Raw genomic sequence first — 20675 nt, forward strand, 5'->3', positions numbered from 1 at the left:
GCATATGATGAATGCATGTCCTATGGCTGATGAGTCTCATCTATCGGTTATAAAGCCAACCCGACATGTCCTGATAGCTAACCATTGGACAGAACACCAAACACGGAGCAAGTCGGACAACGCTGCAACCCTTGTATCTTACCCGCGTACCCGGAGCAAGGGACAACCTCACCACTGCCTCTTACCCAGGCAGTGTTATGGTTCTCAACTCGGAGTAAGAGGCGATAGAATTCCAGCCCTTACATCTTACCCAAAGCCTTGAACTCTTTTGGAGCAAGTGGATAACTCCACTGCATTTTACTTGGCTTATTGACTCTTACCCAGATCAAGTGGATAATACCACTGCATTTTATCTGGAGTCACATTCAGAAATTCATTCTCATTATTATTATAATTCACTCATATTCATTGAAATTTATAATCAAACTCAACTATTATCATTCTTCTTTCTCATTTCTTTCCCAGAGATTCAAACCCTCAATTGGAGCAAGTGGATAACACAACTGCATCTTACCCGGCAAATCTCGCCTCTTACCCGGAGCAAGTGGATAACACCACAGCATCTTACCCGGAGGCATATTACAATCAAATTCAAGTTCATTTTTATTATTATTCCAATTTATTAGTTCATCTTCCATACATTCTCAACATCTCTACACTTTCTTAACATATACTCGAAGCAAATGGTTAGTGCCACTGCCTCTTACCCGGTCACCTTTATCTCAAACATAATCATTACCAGTCATAAATCATAATTTAACATGGCCTTAAAGCTCATTACATAAACAGTACTTTCACCACCCTCATCATTCACTTTATCGCATTACTAAGCATACAACTAAGGTTTAGGGACTAAAAGAGTAAAATTAGAGGTTTAGATGTTCAAAATTAGGTTTTAAAACATAAAATTTAACTTTGCTGAAAATAGGGGTCATGCGTACACATGGGTAGGTTTTTCCCTGCTCGCGTACACGAGATTCCTAAATCGAAAAGGTTGGTCGCGTCGCGTGCAGTGTCGCATATGCAAGTTCTGCAGAATGGGTAAAAATGATATGTGTTGTGAATTTCTCCTGGTTAAGCTCCACAATTGTCATACCACTGATTTCTAACCGCCTCTCTAACTTTTGACTTAATAGACTCTCTAACTTTTCAAACTAACCCTTTCACATTCTTTTGGGGTATGATAATTTTGGTTGCTTAACAAAGAAGTACTTTAGTGTTATTACATGAATTTATTGGTTTGTATGAGGTCTAATTGTTATTTGAAATCTGTTTGCTTGCATTCCAAGATTTTATCTCTTTGACTCACTTCATGAGAATATGTCAATCCTCTTGTTACCTATTTTCTGTATGTGCTTAATTCCTTACTTTACATCCCTCTACTTGGCTTAATTATTTATATCCTGTCATATCTATTTTTCAGGATGTCTGACAGGAAAAGCAAAGGTTATCTCTAGAAAAAGGAAGAAATCTCAATCTTTCGCTGCTTCTCCCTTTACGGATTATGCCAAGAACCCTCTTTCAGAGAAGGAAAAAGAAGATCAGTTACTACCTCCTACTAATGCAGACAGGTTTCCTAACTTGTACTGTGAGCTTCGCTTCCCGACCATTCGGCAGAAGAATCTCAACATGGAGAAGAAGCTGGCCATTTCCACCGATCTGAGGCAATCTATTGAGAACCGTATTGAAGGGATGGGTCTAGCTTTTGTAGATAGGGAGCTGGGTAGGGTGAACACGTCATGGGTCCGGGTGTTTTATTGTAATTTCTTTAGACCGACCCTTAAATCGGTTTACCTGAGAAGATGACAACTTTTGATGAAGGAGGTTGACATTGAGCAGGCACTCCCCTGTCGGCCCAAAGTTAGTGAGAAAGATGCGTATCAGCTGGCTAAGGAGAAGATACATTGCCTGACATATGACTATGATGCGTTGAGGAGTTTAGTTGCCACCCCGGATGCCCCTTGGGACATGGATGCTGATACCAAGAAACCCAAGGGGATGCTATTTGTCCATATGACACGGGAGGCTAGGACATGGCAGCAGATCCTTGCCCACTATGTCATGCCGACCACGCCTTTTACTGAGATTTTGGTGGACATGCTCGTTTTGATCGGATGTATTCTGGAGGGGAAGGAGGTGAACTTTCTCCGATTGATCTGGAGATTTATGTGGCAAGCACATATCCGAGGCACACTCCCATTCCCGACTTTGGTTACTGAGATGGCTCGGCGAGCCGGTGTCCCATGGAGCATGGATGATAAGTCATCGCCCGGCGTCAATCTAGAGCTAGAGCCTCAGCAGCAGCGACACCTGTCCCTTTATCTTCTTCAGCTGTAGCAGGACCATTTACAACACTAGCAGTACCTATTGCACCAGCACCACCAGCACCCCAGCAAGTGAATTTCACAAATGAATTCTCGTTGCAAGTATAATTCCTAAACCAAACAATAATCTTTCCATACAAAAAGTTGTTTGTCACTAAAACAAACCCCTAAATTTATAAACCGAAGTATTGAAACCTCGGGTCGTTCTCCCTAGGAATTATAATAAAGTGTCTTGTTATTGGTTGTGAGTTATTTTGGGGTTTTTGAGATTTTAGACAAGAAATATAAATGGCAAAGAAAATAAACTAACAACTAACAAAGCTCTTGGCAATATATGAGAACTAGAAGTCCTATCCTAGTTATCCTCCCCAATTGTGATAACAAATTGTCCATTACTCCCACTTAGTTAACCTCTAACCATGGAGGAAAGTCAAGTGGATGAATCAATTTGATTCCTCAAGTCCTAATCAACTCCTAAAGGAAAGACTAGCTTTAGAGGCATTCAAATCAATTAGCAACTTTTAATTATCAATCAACAAAGGAATTAGATAACTCAAGAGTCACTAATTACTCTACCTAGGCCAAGAGGAACAAAACCTACACTAAAATCCAACCAAGCATTTCATCAAACACTTGGAAGGCACAAAAGAAAAGCATAGTAAATTGACAACAAGAATGAAATCTAACAACAATTATTGAAAGGAATTAACAACAACAATTAAAAGAAACACATTTATTATGAATTACCTTGAATTGAATGGAAAGAAAATGGAAGGAACAATAGTAGATCTACAACAAAGTATAAGAACAACATAAAGGAAATTACAACAAAAGAATAGAAGAATGATGAATGTGACAACAAAGAATTAAGAGGTAACTAGATCTAAGATCTAAGAGGTGATGAAAGCATGAATCTAAATCTAGATCTAAGAACTAAACCTAAACCTAATCCTAATTCTAGAGAGAAGTGAGAGCTTCTCTCTCTAGAAACTAACTCTAACTACTAAACTAAGCTAAACTAAACTAATGGTAACTAGATACCTCATCCCTCTTCAATCCTTGGCTTAAATAGCATCAGAAATGAGTTGGATTGGGCTCACAAGGCTTTAGAATTCGCTGGCCACGTATTGCTTTAAGTGGATCATATGGCAGCAACGACGCGTGCACGTACAATGCACGTACGCATCACCATACGTGTAGCAACTATGGCAAATCTTATATCATTTCGAAGCCCCGGATGTTAGCTTTCCAACCCAACTGAAACCGCATCATTTGGACTTTTGTAACTCAGGTTATGGTCGATTAAGTGCAAAGAGGTCGGCTTGACAGCTTTTGCGATTCCTACATTTCTTCATGAGTTCTCCATTTTTACATACTTTTCCTTCATTCCCTTAATCCAATCTTTGTCTCCTAAATCTGAAATCACTTAACAAACATATCAAGGCATCTAATGGAATCAAGGTGAATTAAATTTAGCTATTTTAAGACCTAAAAAGCATGTTTTCACTCTTAAGCACAATTAAAGGAGAATATACAAAACCATGCTATTTCATTGAATAAATGTGGGTAAAAGGTGATAAAATCCCCTAAAATCAATACAAGATAAACCCTACAAATGGGGTTTATCAACCTCCCCATACTTAAACCAAGCATGTCCTCATGCTTAAACCAAGAATGAAGTAGGGGGCATGGCATTTATCCAATGGAAACTAACTAAATGCAATCTAGCTATATGCAACTATCTAAATGAATGCAATTGCTTGGTCAAAATAAATTAATTCCCAAGAAGCATATATGCACAAGGGCTAAGGACTAGCAAGTCTAATCCACAATTGAATTGAGTTATTAAATATTTTTACAAACTTGCATGAAAATTATGATCATATGTGAAAACATGTAATTGAGCATCAAACCCTCACTGGTAGTGTTTGCACTCTATTCACTCAAGTGTTTAGGGTTGATTCTCTCAATTCTCTCCTAATCATGCTTTCTAAGATTTGTTTTTCTTCTAACAATCGACATATATTTCATGCATGCATACAAGTATCATGAGGTATTTTCTTTGGTTGTAATGGGGCTAGGGTCAAGGTAGGATGCATATATGGTTAAGTGAGCTTGAAATTTGAATCTTTGATAAGCTTAAACTTCCCACCTAACCTATGACATCCTATACAATTTCAAAGCTAGCCTAACTACCCATTTTTCACGTTTTCACATACTCATGCATTTTCTTTTTCATTTCACAACACTTATGCATTGATCTTATTGAGCTTCGCTTTGGGGCATTTTGTCCCCTTTTTATTATTTTTCTTCTTTTTCTTTCTTTTTTCTATTTTTTTCTTTTCCCTATTATTTTTCTTTTCTTTTTCTTTTGTTTTTCTCATTTTTTTCTTTCTATATACAAGAACCTCAATGCATAAGGTTACATTTGATCAATACATGAGTATGTACCCAATTCCCAATATTTTCAATAACAATACAAAACTACCCTTTTATTCACCCAATGTCCCAAGGTTCCCACACTTGAATGATACTCACACACTAGTCTAAGCTAATCGAAGATCCAAATAAGGGACAATTATTATTTTTCACTTTAAGGCTTGTAATGTGCTAAAATAAGAACAAGTGGGTTAAGCGTAGGCTCAAATTAGCTAACAATGGAAGATGAAAGGTAAGGCTATTTGGGTAAGTGAGTTAAATAAAATGATGGCCTCAATCATATAAATGCATGAATACACAAAATAATGGAAATAGAGAATTGAACAAATCAAAGATTACAATCATAGAAAGAGAATAATGCACACAAGAAGGAAAAATAGGTGGTTATAAATTGTAACCACATCAATAGGCTCAAAACTCTCTTGCTTGTGTTCTTAGCTCAAAAACCATGTTTCACAATATATATAATTCAAGCAAGTTCTATGAAAAGTTTTCACTCAAATCAATTGAGATGTCCTATAGATAGAAATCTTGAAAATTTTCATTATTTTGACTAAGCATATGCAAAAATAAGAAAATGCAAGTAAAAACCATAAAATCCTAGAATGAAATGCAAAGTGTTGGGATTAGAAATTTGTCACCCAAAATTGCCGACCGGTCAGACGACCTCCCCACACTTAAAAGTTTGCACCGTCCTCGGTGCATTCAAAGATGAGCAAGGGGGTACGGCGACTCTCCGGATTGCTGCGTGTTCTTAGTCTTGCTTCCGTTTCCATGTTTGCTTGTGGTGCATCAATCATGAAAAACAAAAATATAACACCATAAGATGAGAAGATATAAAAGCAAGGAAGCATACATTGTTGGAATGAGGTAACTCACTAGAAATGAGTGAGTGAATTAGTGTGACATGAATGACAAATAAGTGTGTGAAATCTAAATTGCGCGGTTTAGAACAAACATTAGTATAAAGAGCTATGTCACAAAAGAAGCATGCACTTTACTCAGTCTAGTATGCTTGAGATGCTTTAAGTAAGTGATGAGCGGATAATTTATATGCTTTTTGGCATTGTTTTTAGGTAGTTTTTAGTAAGTTCAAGCTACTTTTAGGGATGTTTTCATTAGTTTTTATGTTAAATTCACATTTCTGGACTTTACTATGAGTTTGTGTGTTTTTCTGTAATTTCAGGTAATTTCTGGCTGAAATTGAGGGACCTGAGCAAAACTCTGAAAAGGAGGCTGACAAAGGACTGCTGATGCTGTTGGAATCTGACCTCCCTACACTCGAAATGGATTTTCTGGAGCTACAGAACTCCAAATGGCGCGCTCTCAACGGCGTTGGAAAGTAGACATCCAGAGCTTTCCATCAATATTAATAGTTTATACTTTATTCGGGAATTGACATCGTAAACTGGTGCTCGACGCCAGTTCCATGTTGCTGTCTGGAGTCAAACGCCAGAAACACGTCACGACCCGGAGTTGAACGCCCAAAACACGTTACAACTTGGCGTTCAACTCCAAGAGAAGCCTCAGCTCGTGGATAGATCAAGCTCAGCCCAAACATACACCAAGTGGGCCCCGGAAGTAGATTTATGCATCAATTACTTACTCATGTAAACCCTAATAGTTAGTTTATTATAAATAGGACTTTTTACTAGTGTATTAGACATCTCTGGACGCCTAGTCCTTAGACCATGGGGGCTGGCCATTCGGCCATGCCTGAACCTTTCACTTATGTATTTTTAACGGTGGAGTTTCTACATACTATAGATTAAGGGTGTAGAGCTCTGTTGTACCTCAAGTTTTAATGCAATTACTACTGTTTCTATTCAATTCTCTTTATTCCTATTCTAAGATATTCGTTGCACTTCAACTTGATGAATGTGATGATCCGTGACACTCATCATCATTCTCACCTATGAACGCGCGTGACTGACAACCACTTCCGTTCTACCTTAGGCCGGGGGCATATCTCTTGGATTCCTTAATCAAAATCTTCGTGGTATAAGCTAGAATTGATGGCGGCATTCATGGGAATCCGGAAAGTCTAACCTTGTCTGTGGTATTCCGAGTAGGATTCCAGGATTGAATGACTGTGACGAGCTTCAAACTCCTGAAGGCTGGGCATTAGTGACAGACGCAAAAGAATCAAGGGATTCTATTCCAACCTGATTGAGAACCGACAGATGATTAGCCGTGCTGTGACAGAGCATTTGGACCTTTTTCACTGAGAGGATGGGATGTAGCCATTGACAACGGTGATGCCCTACATACAGCTTGCCATGGAAAGGAATGATGTAAGAAAACTGTAATTTGAGCAGTAGGAAAGCAGAGATTCAGAAGGAACACAACATCTCCATATGCCTATCTGAAATTCCCACCATTAATTTACATAAGTATTTCTATCCCTTTATTTTATTTATCTTTTAAATATCTAATCCGATTACCTATGAATTTACCTGACTGAGATTTACAAGATGACCATAGCTTGCTTCATACCAACAATCTCTGTGGGATCGACCCTTACTCACGTAAGGTATTACTTGGATGACCCAGTACACTTGCTGGTTAAGTTGAACAGAGTTGTGTCCACACATAGCCAAGAGCCATTATTATCTCGAATTAAATTTCATACAAGTACAAAGAGTCCAACTTTGAGGATCACAATTTCGTCCACCAAGTTTTTGGCGCCGTTGCCGGGGATTGTTGAGTTTGGACAACTGACGGTTCATCTTGTTGCTCAGATTAGGTAATTTTCTCTTCAAAAAATTTTCAAAAATCTTTTTCAAAATTCTTCTTTTCTTTTTCGTTTTTCCAAAATTTATTTTCAAAAAAAAAAATTAATAAAAATCCAAAAAAAAAATTTAATAAAATCATAAAAATAAAAAATATTTTGTGTTTCTTGTTTGAGTCTTGAGTCAACTTTTAAATTTGGTGTCAATTGCATGCTTTAAAAATTTTTTTTTCTTGCATTTTTCGAAAATTCATGCATTCATAGTGTTCTTCATGATCTTCAAGTTGTTCTTGGTAAGTCTTCTTGTTTGATCTTGATGTTTTCTTGTTTTGTGTTGTTTCTTGTTTTTCATATGCATTTTTCGTTTGTTAGAGTCCATGCATTAAAGATTTCTAAGTTTGGTGTCTTGCATGTTTTCTCTGCATTAAAAATTTTTCAAAAATGTGTTCTTGATGTTCATCATGATCTTCAAAGTGTTCTTGGTGTTCATCTTGACATTCATAATGTTCTTGCATGCATCATATGTTTGATCCAAAATTTTCATGTTTTGGGTCATTTTTATGTTTTTCTCTCTCATCATTAAAAATTCAAAAATAAAAAAATATATTTTCCTTAATTTTCTCATAATTTTCGAAAATTTGAGTTGACTTAGTCAAAAATTTTTAAAATTAGTTGTTTCTTACAAGTCAAGTCAAATTTTCAAAATTTAAAAATCTCATCTTTTCAAAATCTTTTTCAAAAATCATATCTTTTCCAATTTTTCCTCTTTTTCAAAAATTTCAAAAAAAAAATCTTTTTCAAACTATTTTCAAAATCTTTTTCCTATCTTTACATCATATTTTCGAAATTACAGTAACAATTAATGTGATTGATTCAAAAATTTGAACTTTGTTACTTTCTTGTTAAGAAAGGTTCAATCTTTAAATTCTAGAATCATATCTTGTAGTTACTTGTTAGTTAAGTAATTAATTTTAATTTTAAAAAATTAAATCTTTTTCAAACATATCTTTTTATCACATCTTTTTATCTTATCTTTTTATCATATCTTTTTCAAAAAAAATTTTGAATTCAAAATATCTTATCTAACTTCTTATCTTCTTATCTTTTCAAATTTGATTTTAATATCTTTTTCAACAAACTATTTGACTTTTTGTGTGTTTCTTATCTTTTTCAAAACAACTTAACTACTTCTCATTCTCTATTTTTCGAAAATACCTCTCTCTTTTTCAAAATTTCTTTTTAATTGTTTTAAATTTTAATTTTAATCATATCTTATCTTTAATTTTCAAAATTACAAACTCCTTTTCAAAAATTAATTTTTGAATTCTCCCTCTCTTTTCTTATTCTATTTAATTATTTATTTACTAAAACTTCTCTTCACCTCTCTTCATCCAAAAATCCGAACTCACTCCTCCCCCTGTGTTTGGATTCTTCACTCTTCCTTCTTCTATTCTCTTCTTCTTTTACTAACATAAAGGAATCTCTATACTGTGACATAGAGGATTCCTCTTCTTTTCTTGTTTTCTTCTCTTTCATATGAGCAGGAGCAAGGAAAAAGGTACTCTTGTTGAAATTGATCCAGAACCTGAAAGGACTCTGAAGAGGAAACTAAGAGAAGCTAAACAATCCAGAAATAACTTTTCAGAAATTTTCGAACAAGAGAAGGAGATGGCAGCCGAACCCAACAACAATAATGCAAGGAGAATGCTTGGTGACTTCACAAAACCAACGTCCAAGTTTGATGGAAGAAGCATCTCCATTCCTGCCAGTGGAACCAACAATTTTGAGCTTAAACCTCAACTAGTTGCTTTAATGCAACAGAACTGCAAGTTTTATGGACTTCCATCTGAAGATCCTTACCAGTTTTTAACTGAGTTCTTGCAGATTTGTGAGACTGTTAAGACAAATGGAGTAGATCCTGAAGTCTACAGGCTCATGCTTTTCCCTTTTGCTGTAAGAGACAAAGCTAGAATATGGTTGGATTAACAACCTAAGGATAGCCTGGACTCCTGGGATAAACTGGTCACGGCCTTCTTGGATAAATTCTTTCCTCCTCAAAAGCTGAGCAAGCTTAGAGTGGATGTTCAGACCTTCAAACAAAAAAATGGTGAATCTCTCTATGAAGCTTGGGAAAGATACAAGCAGTTGACCAAAAGGTGTCCATCTGACATGTTTTCAGAATGGACCATATTAGATATATTCTATTATGGTCTATCTGAGTTTTCGAAAATGTCATTGGACCATTCTGCAGGTGGATCCATTCACCTAAAGAAAACACCAGCAGAAGCTCAAGAACTCATTGACATGGTTGCAAATAACTAATTCATGTACACTTCTGAGAGGAATTCCGTGAATAATGGGACGCCTCAGAGGAAGGGAGTTCATGAAATTGATGCTCTGAATGCCATATTGGCTCAGAACAAAGTGTTGACTCAGCAAGTCAACATGATCTCTCAAAGTCTGAATGGATGGCAAAATGCATCCAACAGTACTAAAGAGGCAGCTTCTGAAGAAGCTTATGATCCTGAGAACCCTGCAATAGCAGAGGTAAATTACATGGGTGAACCTTATGGAAACACCTATAACTCATCATGGAGAAATCATCCAAATTTCTCATGGAAGGATCAACAAAAGCCTCAACAAGGCTTTAATAATGGTGGAAGAAATAGGCTCAGTAATAACAAGCCTTTTCCATCATCTTCTCAGCAACAGACAGAGAATTCTGAACAAAGCTCCTCTAATTTAGCAAATTAAGTCTCTAATCTGTCAAAAGCCACTTTCAGTTTCATGAGTGAAACAAGATCCTCCATCAGAAATCTGGAGGCACAAGTGGGCCAGTTGAGTAAGAAAGTCATTGAAACTCCTCCCAGTATTCTCCCAAGCAATACAGAAGAGAATCCAAAAGGAGAATGCAAGGCCATTGATGTAATCAAAATGGCCGAATGCACAAGGGAGGAGAAGGACGAAAATCCTAGTGAGGAGGACCTCCTGGGATGTCTCTCAAGCAAGAGGGAGTTTCCTAGTAAGGATCCAAAGGAATCTGAGGCTCATATAGAGACCATAGAGATTTCTTAAATCTCCTTCTGCCATTCATGAGCTCTGAAGACTATTCTTCCTCTGATGAGGATGAAGATGTGACTGGAGAGCAAGTTGCTCAATATTTAGGAGCTATCATGAAGGTGAATGCCAAGTTGTTTGGTAATGAGACTTGGGAAAGTGAACCTCCCTTGCTCATTAGTGAACTAGATACCTGGATTCAGCAAATTTTACCTCAAAAGAGACAAGATCCTGGCAAGTTCTTAATACCTTGTACCATAGGCACCATGACCTTTGAAAAAGCTCTATGTGATCTGGGGTCAGAGATAAATCTTATGCCACTCTCTGTAATGTAGAAGCTAAGGATCATTGAGGTACAACCTGCCTTGTTCTCAGTATAATTGGCAGACAAGTCATTAAGACAAGCTTATGGAGTAGAAGAGGACGTGTTTGTAAAGGTTGAAGGCCTTTACATCCCTGCTGATTTCATAATCTTAGACACTAGGAAGGAAGAGGATGAGTGCATCATCCTTGGAAGACCTTTCCTAGCCATAGCAGGAGCTGTGATAGATGTCAATAGAGATGAATTAGTCCTTCAATTGAATGGAGACTACCTTGTGTTTAAGACACATGGCCATCCCTCTGTGACAAAGGAGAGTAAGCATGAAGAGCTTCTCTCAGTACAGAGTCAAGAAGAGCCCCCACAGTCAAACTCTAAGTTTGGTGTTGGGAGGCCACAACCAAACTCTAAGTTTGGTGTTAAGACCCCATATCCAAACTCTAAGTTTGGTGTTGGGACTATACAACATTGACCTGATCACCTTTGTGGCTCCATGAGAGCCCACTGTCAAGCTAATGACATTAAAAGAGCGCTTGTTGGGAGGCAACCCAATTTTTATTTATCTAATTTTTATTTTATTGTTATCTTGTGTTTTATTAGGTACATGATCATGTGGAGTCACGAAAAAAATATAAAAATTAAAGACAGAATCAAAAACAGCAAAAGAAAAATCACACCCTGGAGGGAGGACATACTGGCGTTCAACGCCAGTAAGGAGCATCTTGTTGGCGTTCAACGCCAGAACAGAGCATGAATCTGGCGCTGAACGCCAGAAACAAGCAACATTCTAGTGTTTAAACGCCAGGAATGTGCCTTGAGGAAAGCTGGCGCTGAACGCCAGTAACAAGCATGGAACTGCGTTCAACGCCAGAAACATGCTACACATGGGCGTTGAACGCCCAAAGTGTGCATCATCTCGGCGTTTAAATGCCAGAATGGTGTGCAAAGGCATTCTACATGCCTAATTGGTGCAGGGATGTAAATCCTTGACACCTCAAGATCTGTGGACCCCACAGGATCCCCACCTAACATATTCCCACCTTACCTCCTAATCCTATAACACTCTTCCCCAAAACACACTTCCCAACAACTTCAATCTCTCTTCCCAATTACCTCCTTCACCACTAACATCCATCCACTCTTTCCCATAAACCCCACCTACCTTCAAAATTCAAAAACACTTTCCCACCCAAACCCACCCTAAATGACTGAAACTACACCCTCTCCCCTCCCTATATATACCTTTCCATTCTACTTCATTTCCACACAACAAAACCCCCTTTTCTATACCTTGGCCGAATCCATCTCCCCTCACTCTCCTCTATATTTTCTTCTTCTTCTTCTTCTCTTCTTTCTTCTCTTGCTCGAGGGCGAGCAATATTTTAAGTTTGGTGTGGTCAAAGCATAATCTTTTTTGTTTTCCATTACCATCAATGGCACCTAAGGCCGGAGAATCCTCTAGAAAAGGAAAAGAGAAGACAAAAGCTTCCACCTCCGAGTCATGGGAGATGGAAAGATTCATCTCCAAAAGCCATCAAGACCACTTCTATGATGTTGTGGCAAAGAAGAAGGTGATCCCGGAGGTGCCTTTCAAGCTCAAGGAAAATGAGTATCTAGAAATCCGACATGAAATCTGAAGAAGAGGTTGGGAAGTCCTAACCAACCCCATGCAACAAGTCGGAATCTTAATGGTTCAAGAATTCTATGCCAATGCATGGATCACTAAGAACCATGATCAAAGTATGAACCCGAGTCCAAAGAATTATCTCACAATGGTTCGGGGGAAATACTTAGATTTTAGTCTGGAAAATGTGAGGTTGGCGTTCCACTTGCCCATGATGCAAGGAGATGAACGCCCCTACACTAGAAGGGTCAACTTTAATCAAAGGTTGGACCAAGTCCTTATGGACATATGTGTGGAAGGAGCTCAATGGAAAAGAGACTCCAAAGGCAAGCTAGTTCAACTAAGAAGACTGGACCTCAAGCCTGTGGCTAAAGGATGGTTGGAGTTCATTCAACGCTCCATCATTCCCACTAGTAACCGATCTGAAGTTACTGTGGATCGGGCCATCATAATTCATAGCATCATGATTGGAGAGGAAGTAGAAGTTCATGAAGTCATCTCCAATGAAATCTACAAAATAGCCGAAAAGCCCTCGACCATGGCAAGGCTAGCTTTTCCTCACCTTATTTGCCATCTATGTTACTCAGCTGGAGTTATCATAGAAGGAGACATCCCCATTGAAAAGGATAAGCCCATCACCAAGAAGAGGATGGAGCAAGCAAGAGAGACCCTCCACAGATCTCAAGAGATGCATGAGGAAGCTCATCATCAAGAAATTCCTGAGATGCCTCAAGGGATGCACTTTCCTCCCAACAACTATTGGGAACAACTCAACACTTCCTTAGAAGATTTGAGCTACAATATGGAACAATTAAGGGTGGAACATCATGAGCACTCCATCATTCTTCATGAAATAAAAGAAGATCAAAGAGCAATGAGGGAGGAGCAATAAAGGCAAGGAAGGGACATAGAAGAGCTTAAGGACATTGTTGGTCCTTCAAGAAGAAGACACCACTAAGGTGGATTCATTCCTTGTTCTTATTTCTTTCTGCTTTTCGGTTTTTATGTTGTGTTCATTTATGTTTTGTGTCTCTACTTCATGATCATTAGTGTTTAGTAACTATGTCTTAAAGTTATGAATAATTCCATTAATCCTTCACCTATCTTAAATGAAAAATGTTTTTAGTTCAAAAGAACAAGAAGTACATGAATTTCGAATTTATCCTTGAATTTAGTTCAATTATATTGATGTGGTGACAATACTTTTTGTTTTCTGAATGAATGCTTAAACAGTGCATATTTTTGATCTTGTTGTTTATGAATGTTAAAACTGTTGGCTCTTGAAAGAATGATGAACAAAGAGAAATGTTATTGATGATCTGAAAAATCATAAAATTGATTCTTGAAGCAAGAAAAAGTAGTGAAAAAGTAAAAAGCTTGCGAAAAAAATAGAAAGAAAAAGAAAAAGCAAGCAGAAAAAGCCAATAGACCTTAAAACCAAAAGGCAAGGGTAAAAAGGATCTAAGGCTTTGAGCATCAGTGGATAGGAGGGCCCAAGGAAATAAAATCCAGGCCTAAGCGGCTAAACCAAGCTGTCCCTAACCATGTGCTTGTGTCATGCAGGTCCAAGTGAAAAACTTGAGACTGAGTGGTTAAAGTCGTGATCCAAAGCAAAAAGAGTGTGCTTAAGAGCTCTGGACACCTCTAACTGGGGACTCTAGCAAAGCTGAGTCACAATCTGAAAAGGTTCACCCAGTCATGTGTCTGTGGCATTTATGTATCCGGTGGTAATACTGGAAAACAAAGTGCTTAGGGCCACGACCAAGACTCATAAGTAGCTGTGTTCAAGAATCAACATACTTAACTAGGAAAGTCAATAACACTATCCGAAATTCTAAGTTCCTAGAGAAGCCAATCATTCTGAACTTCAAAGGAAAAAGTGAGATGCCAAAACTGTTCAGAAGCAAAAAGTTACAAGTCCCGCTCATCTAATTAGAATTAATATTCATTGATATTTTGGAATTTACAGTATATTCTCTTCTTTTTATCCTATTTGATTTTCAGTTGCTTGAGGACAAGCAACAATTTAAGTTTGGTGTTGTGATGAGCGGATAATTTATATGCTTTTTGGCATTATTTTTAGGTAGTTTTTAGTAAGTTCAAGCTACTTTTAGGGATGTTTTCATTAGTTTTTATGTTAAATTCACATTTCTGGACTTTACTATGAGTTTGTATGTTTTTCTGTGATTTCAGGTAATTTCTGGCTGAAATTGAGGGACCTGAGCAAAACTCTGAAAAGGAGGCTGACAAAGGACTGCTAATGCTGTTGGAATCTGACCTCCCTGCACTCGAAATGGATTTTCTGGAGCTACAGAACTCCAAAAGGCGCGCTCTCAACGGCTTTGGAAAGTAGACATCCAGGGATTTCCAGCAATATATAATAGTCCATACTTTATTCGGGAATTGACGACGTAAACTGGGCTCGACGCCAGTTCCATGTTGTTGTCTGGAGTCAAACGCCAGAAACATGTTGCAACTTGGCGTTCAACTCCAAGAGAAGCCTCAGCTCGTGGATAGATCAAGCTCAGCCCAAACATACACCAAGTGGGCCCCGGAAGTGGATTTATGCATCAATTACTTACTCATGTAAACCCTAATAGCTAGTTTATTATAAATAGGACTTTTTACTAGTGTATTAGACATCTCTGGACGCCTAGTCCTTAGACCATGGGGCTGGCCATTCGGCCATGCCTGAACCTTTCACTTATGTATTTTCAACGGTGGAGTTTCTACACACCATAGATTAAGGGTGTAGAGCTCTGCTGTACCTCAAGTTTTAATGCAATTACTACTCTTTCTATTCAATTCTCTTTATTCCTATTCTAAGATATTCGTTGCACTTCAACTTGATGAATGTGATGATCCGTGACACTCATCATCATTCTCACCTATGAATGCGCGTGACTGACAATCACTTCCGTTCTACCTTAGGCCGGGCGCATATCTCTTGGATTCCTTAATCAGAATCTTCGTGGTATAAGCTAGAATTGATGGCGGCATTCATGGGAATCTGGAAAGTCTAACCTTGTCTGTGGTATTCCGAGTAGGATTCCAGGATTGAATGACTGTGACGAGCTTCAAACTCCTGAAGGCTGGGCGTTAGTGACAGACGCAAAAGAATCAAGGGATTCTATTCCAACCTGATTGAGAACTGACAGATGATTAGCCGTGCTGTGACAGAGCATTTGGACCTTTTTCACTGAGAGGATGGGATGTAGCCATTGACAACGGTGATGCCCTACATACAGCTTGCCATGGAAAGGAATGATGTAAGAAAACTGTAATTTGAGCAGTAAGAAAGCAGAGATTCAGAAGGAACACAGCATCTCCATACGCCTATCTGAAATTCCCACCATTAATTTACATAAGTATTTCTATCCCTTTATTTTATTTATCTTTTAAATATCTAATCTGATTACCTATGAGTCTACCTGACTGAGATTTACAAGATGACCATAGCTTGTTTCATACCAACAATCTCTGTGGGATCGACCCTTACTCAGGTAAGGTATTACTTGGATGACCCAGTACACTTGCTGGTTAAGTTGAACGGAGTTGTGTCCACACATAGCCAAGAGCCATTATTATCTCGAATTAAATTTCATACAAGTACAAAGAGTCCAACTTTGAGGATCACAATTTCGTCCACCAGTAAGCTTGTAAGGTAAGACAAGCATTAGAGAAGCATGAAAGCATTCAAGTCAAATATATATAGATGCATATAATCATGAAACACCATGCATTAAGGTAAATGCTCAACATCCATCAAGAAGTTGCCTAATCACAAAATAAGGCTCAAATCACATGGTGGCCAAATCATGTAATTCAAAAAGAGTTACAAGCTCGAAGGCAATTCTCATCACTTGGTATTCTTAAAAGGTAAGCATGAAAAACTCAAAACAAAGTAGCAAAATATAACCTCAATCATAGAATCCAACAAAGATTATAAACATAATGATGTTAAGATAACATCCCTTTTTAATACTCAGCAGCAAATAATGGTAAACAAGAATAACAATCTAACACTTACAATGAAAAAGAAAAAATGAAATGAAAACTAACTAAAACTAACTAACTAATCAACAAACTAACTAACTAAAATAAATGGTTAACAATGGTGTTTGGGAGTGTTAGATGGGGGGTAGAAGAAGGGAAGAAGAAAGGAGAAGGAAAGAAATGGAAGGAGGAGAAGAAAAAATGTAGTGAAGGAGGGGCATCCGCGCGTACGCGCGCATGGCGCGCGCGCGTCGATGGCGTATTTCGAGAGTGGCGCGTATGCGTCATGTGCGCGTGCGCGTGAATGGGGTTTGTGCCAGAGGCACAACGTTGGCGCGGCGCAAGCACAACTCTCTGGAAAATGTATGGAGGGTGGAACTTCTCAATCCACGCGTACGCACGCATGGCGCGCGCGCATGGATGGTCGAAAACGCTTGATGCACGCGTACGTGCGCGGTGCGCATACGCGTGGATGGTGCTCTGTTTTTTCAAAAACTTTTGCTATGTTTTTGCACCAATCCAAGCATTTCAAACCTCCAAACAGCTACCAAAATACCATAAAACCTTATTTAACATACTAAACTACCAATCAAACTCAACAAATCAACCAAAAACATGAATTTAAACTAATCGCTAATATGTACAAAAAGAGAAAATGAAAAGAATTTACCATGGTGGGGTGTCTCCCACCTAGCACTTTTGTTTATTGTCCTTGAGTTGGACTTATGGGGAGCTCCTCATTAAGGTGGTTTGTGCTTGTACTCATCTTGGAACTTCTACCAATGCTTGGACTTCCAATAAGCTCCATCATTTAGGATCAATATCTCCAAGCTTTGATGGAGTTCTTCACAAACCATGGGCTCCCAATGTTGATCCTCTTCTTGTAATCCAGGATCCCACACTTTATTTTCACACCCATCTCCAAGTTGATTATCATTAGTGCATGTGGGTGGTGAGCAAAGTGAATTCTCAAAGAAATGACCAAACATCATCCTAGACCCAAGCAATCTAGTTCTACACCAACTCTTGCTATTAAGCTTTTTACTCTTAAAGCCACAAATATATCTAAGTTGACCATCCGTTTCAAGCAAACCATATTCAAGGGGAATAATAAAGCTTGAGTATAAGGAATTTACCCACTTGAATTGATGTTGGAATTGTGGTGGCTCTATATGTGGTTCATGTGGCTCATATGGTTGTTGGTAGGATGGATATGGATTAGGGTCATATGAAGGTGGTTTGTAAGAAGGGGCTTGTGAGTATGGTTGAGAGTTATGTTGAGGATATGGTTCATAGGCATATGGTGGTGGTTCTTGAAAGTCACAAGGTGATTCACCATAGCCATTGGATTGATATGCATCATAGAATGGCTCTTCTTCATAGTGCATTGGTGGGGGTTGTTGCCATGAGGATTGATCATAAGCATATGGCTCTTCCCACCCTTGATTATCCCATTTTTGATACACATTCTCATTGAAGCTCTCATTACCTACAACATAGTTGTAACTACACTCATAGCCAAAATGAGAATTCATGATAGCAAGAGAAGGCAAAAACAAAAAAAATAGTAACAAATAAAGAGAACAAACTAAAAACTAACAAAGAAGCAAAAAGCAAGCATATTCACAATATTCACATATATACAATAACCAATAACACAACACCATTACAATTCCCCAGCAACGGCGCCATTTTGATGATTGGATTTTTGATGGTTTAGAATTTCACAAAAGAATTCTCGTTGCAAGTATAGTTCCTAAACCAAACAATAATCTTTTCATACAAAAAGTTGTTTGTCACTAAAACAAACCCCTAAATTTATAAACCGAAGTATTGAAACCTCGGGTCGTTCTCCCTAGGAATTACAATAAAGTGTCTTGTTATTGGTTGCGAGTTATTTTGGGGTTTTTGAGATTTTAGACAAGAAATATAAATGGCAAAGAAAATAAACTAACAACTAACAAAGCTCTTGGCAAGATATGAGAACTAGAAGTCCTATCCTAGTTATCCTCCTCAATTGTGATAACAAATTGTCCATTACTCCCACTTAGTTAACCTCTAACCATGGAGGAAAGTCAAGTGGATGAATCAATTTGATTCCTCAAGTCCTAATCAACTCCTAAAGGAAAGACTAGCTTTAGAGGCATTCAAATCAATTAGCAACTTCTAATTATCAATCAACAAAGGAATTAGATAACTCAAGAGTCACTAATTACTCTACCTAGGCCAAGAGGAACAAAACCTACACTAAAATCCAACCAAGCATTTCATCAAACACTTGGAAGACACAAAAGAAAAGCATAGTAAATTGACAACAAGAATGAAATCTAACAACAATTATTGAAAGGAATTAACAACAACAATTAAAAGAAACATATTTATTATGAATTACCTTGAATTGAATGGAAAGAAAATGGAAGGAACAATAGTAGATCTACAACAAAGTATAAGAACAACATAAAGGAAATTACAATAAAAGAATAGAAGAATGATGAATGTGACAACAAAGAAGTAAGAGGTAACTAGATCTAAGATCTAAGAGGTGATGAAAGCATGAATCTAAATCTAGATCTAAGAACTAAACCTAATCCTAATCCTAATTCTAGAGAGAAGTGAGAGCTTCTCTCTCTAGAAACTAACTCTAACTACTAAACTAAGCTAAACTAAACTAATGGTAACTAGATACTTCATCCCTCTTCAATCCTTGGCTTAAATAGCATCAGAAATGAGTTGGATTGGGCCCACAAGGCTTTAGAATTCGCTGGTCACGTATTGCTTTAAGTGGATCATATGGCAGCAACGACGCATGCGCATACAGTGCGTGTACGCATCACCATACGTGTAGCAACTATGGCAAATCTTATATCGTTTCGAAGTCCCGGATGTTAGCTTTCCAACCCAACTGAAACCGCATCATTTAGACTTTTGTAGCTCAAGTTATGGCGGATTAAGGGCAAAGAGGTTGGCTTGACAGCTTTTGCGATTCCTACAATTTCTTCATGAGTTCTCCATTTTTACATACTTTTCCTTCATTCCCTTAATCCAATCTTTTCCTCCTAAATCTGAAATCGCTTAACAAACATATCAAGGCATCTAATAGAATCAAGGTGAATTAAATTTAGCTATTTTAAGACCTAAAAAGCATGTTTTCACTCTTAAGCACATTTAAAGGAGAATATACAAAACCATGCTATTTCATTGAATAAATGTGGGTAAAACGTGATAAAATCCCCTAAAATCAATACAAGATAAACCCTACAAATGGGGTTTATTACGCGTACGCATGACTGATGCATACGCGTGACATGCGCCATGTGCAGAAAACGCTGGGGGTGATTTCTGGGCCCCATTTTAGCACCAAAGTTAGGTGCGGATCCAGTGAAGCCAAGTGGTCCCCACGTTACAAAACGCGGAGTAGTTAGTTAATTCTGATTTAAATTCAAATTTGATTTTAAAATAGGAAAAGATATTATCTTAATTTTAGATATTAGATCTTAAATTAATTAGGATTAGTTATAAAAAGGTGAGACTTCTCTTCTATCGACATTCCTTGAAGGGGATTCCATTAGAGAATTCTATACAAATTTACATTCCACATTCCATGAGCAACTAATCCTCCATTGTTAAGGTTAGGAGCTCTGTCTATTTGTATGCATTGATTCATTTGATCTTTCTAATTTAATTCATGTTTTGATTTATATTCCAATAATTGTTTTCGTTCTTTATTTTATGAATTTGGGTGGAACGGAAGTATGACCCATGTTCTAATTGAGTTCTTGTATAACTTGGAAAAGCTCTTTACTTGAACAACAGCTTGAAAACATATTATCCTAAATTTCTAATTGTTTGTATTTAACGTGATACGTGACATCTAATCCCCTTATTTTTGGATAATTAGGATTCTTGTGGCATATAAACTGGAATTTGATCATCACCTTCTAATTGGAATTAATTGACCAAAGAATTAGTAGTTAATGAATTTTAGAGGAGACTAGGAAGGTCTAAGGAATTAGGGTCTAGTCACATATAATTTGCCATGAATTAAATCTTGCATGATTAAAATAGTTAGTAAGAAAAATCAATCCGGAAAAATAGATAACTCTGAAGCGTTAACTGCTTTCTCCATATTTTATTCCTCACCTATTCACCTGCCTGTCTTCAACTTTGAATTTACTTTTTAATGTT

General features: G+C 37.6%; 1 non-coding gene across 1 annotated transcript; it reads right to left on the minus strand.

Moving 5' to 3' along the window:
- Positions 1-9561: 9561 nt before the first annotated feature.
- Positions 9562-9665, minus strand: LOC130938216 (small nucleolar RNA R71). The gene has a single exon (XR_009069390.1). It is a non-coding gene; the product is annotated as a small nucleolar RNA R71 (small nucleolar RNA).
- Positions 9666-20675: the final 11010 nt, after the last annotated feature.

The sequence above is a fragment of the Arachis stenosperma genome, chromosome 6, assembly GCF_014773155.1.
Source record: "Arachis stenosperma cultivar V10309 chromosome 6, arast.V10309.gnm1.PFL2, whole genome shotgun sequence".
Lineage (NCBI taxonomy): Eukaryota > Viridiplantae > Streptophyta > Magnoliopsida > Fabales > Fabaceae > Arachis > Arachis stenosperma.